This window comes from Salmo trutta, unplaced genomic scaffold, assembly GCF_901001165.1.
Source record: "Salmo trutta unplaced genomic scaffold, fSalTru1.1, whole genome shotgun sequence".
Classification (NCBI taxonomy): Eukaryota; Metazoa; Chordata; class Actinopteri; order Salmoniformes; family Salmonidae; genus Salmo; species Salmo trutta.
This window is the reverse complement of record NW_021822890.1, coordinates 64,414-66,770: the sequence shown is the minus strand read 5'-3', so window position 1 is coordinate 66,770 and position 2,357 is coordinate 64,414.

Below are 2,357 nucleotides of genomic sequence, written 5' to 3'. Positions count from 1 at the left end.
CTGGATAGAGGGAGAGAACAGGAGATGTAATTAGAGGTCTGGATAGAGAGAGAACAGGAGATATAATTAGAGGTCTGGATAGAGAGAGAGAACAGGAGATGTAATTAGAGGTCTGGATAGAGGGAGAGAACAGGAGATGTAATTAGAGGTCTGGATAGACAGAGAGAACAGGAGATATAATTAGAGGTCTGGATAGAGAGAGAACAGGAGATATAATTAGAGGTCTGGATAGAGAGAGAGAACAGGAGATATAATTAGAGGTCTGGATAGAGAGAGAGAACAGGAGATATAATTAGAGGTCTGGATAGAGGGAGAGAACAGGATATATAATTAGACGTCTGGATAGACAGAGAGAACAGGATATATAATTAGAGGTCTGGATAGAGAGAGAGAACAGGAGACATAATTAGAGGTCTGGATAGAGAGAGAACAGGAGATATAATTAGAGGTCTGGATAGAGAGAGAGAACAGGATATATAATTAGAGGTCTGGATAGAGAGAGAGAACAGGAGATATAATTAGAGGTCTGGATAGAGAGAGAGAACAGGAGATATAATTAGAGGTCTGGATAGAGAGAGAGAACAGGAGATATAATTAGAGGTCTGGATAGAGAGAGAGCACAGGAGATATAATTAGAGGTCTGGATAGACAGAGAGAACAGGAGATATAATTAGAGGTCTGGATAGAGAGAGAGCACAGGAGATATAATTAGAGGTCTGGATAGACAGAGAGAACAGGAGATATAATTAGAGGTCTGGATAGAGAGAGATAACAGGATATATAATTAGAGGTCTGGATAGAGGGAGAGAACAGGAGATATAATTAGAGGTCTGGATAGAGAGAGAGAACAGGAGATATAATTAGAGGTCTGGATAGAGGGAGAGAACAGGAGATATAATTAGAGGTCTGGATAGAGAGAGAGAACAGGAGATATAATTAGAGGTCTGGATAGGGGTCTGAGTAGGGGTCTGAGTAGGGGTCTAAGAGGGGTCTGGGTAGGGGTCTGAGTAGGGGTCTGAGAGGGGTCTGAGTAGGGGTCTGAGTAGGGGTCTAAGAGGGGTCTGAGTAGGGCTCTGAGTAGGGGTTTGGGTAGGGGTCTGAGAGGGGTCTGGGTAGGAGTCTGAGAGGGGTCTGAGTAGGGGTCTGAGTAGGGGTCTAAGAGGGGTCTGAGTAGGGGTCTGGGTAGGGGTCTGAGTAGGGGTCTGAGAGGGGTCTGGGTAGGAGTCTGAGAGGAGTCTGGGTAGGGGTCTGGGTAGGGGTCTGACAGACCACAACATTGGCATACGTTTCCGCTAACTAGAGCCTTCTCAGTGATTATATTGTTGCAAATCAAAATCGAATGAGTGCTGGCCCTTTTTTATTACATTACATGACACGGATAATATTGTAGGTTTCCTGTTCTCACTTACACAACCCTGTCAAAATAGTAGAGACAATAGCCCTGTCAAAATAGTAGAGACAATAGCCCTGTCAAAATCGTAGAGACAATAGCCCTGTCAAAATAGTAGAGACAATAGCCATGTCAAAATAGTAGAGACAATAGCCGTGACAAAATAGTAGAGACAATAGCCTTGTCAAAATAGTAGAGACAATAGCCCTGTCAAAATAGTAGAGACAATAGCCCTGTCAAAATAGTAGAGACAATAGCCATGTGAAAATAGTAGAGACAATAGCCTTGACAAAATAGTAGAGACAATAGCCCTGTCAAAATAGTAGAGACAATAGCCCTGTCAAAATAGTAGAGACAATAGCCATGTCAAAATAGTAGAGACAATAGCCTTGACAAAATAGTAGAGACAATAGCCCTGACAAAATAGTAGAGACAATAGCCCTGTCAAAATAGTAGAGACAATAGCCCTGTCAAAATAGTAGAGACACAACCTTATCAAAAAAGTAGAGACAATATCCCTGTCAAAATAGTAGAGACACAATCCTGTCAAAATAGTAGAGACAATAGCCCTGTCAAAATAGTAGAGACACAACCCTGTCAAATTAGTAGAGACAATAGCCTTGTCAAAATAGTAGAGACAATAGCCCTGTCAAAAGAGTAGAGACACATCCCTGTCAAAATAGTAGAGACAATAGCCCTGTCTAAATAGTAGAGACAATAGCCCTGTCAAAATAGTAGAGACACAACCTTATCAAAAAAGTAGAGACAATATCCCTGTCAAAATACTAGAGACACAACCCTGTCAAAATAGTAGAGACAATAGCCCTGTCAAAATAGTAGAGACAATAGTCCTGTCAAAATAGTAGAGACAATAGCCCTGTCAAAAGAGTAGAGACACAACCCTGTCAAAATAGTAGAGACAATATCCCTGTCAAAATAGTAGACATTCATTGCAATGGTAAAGAGA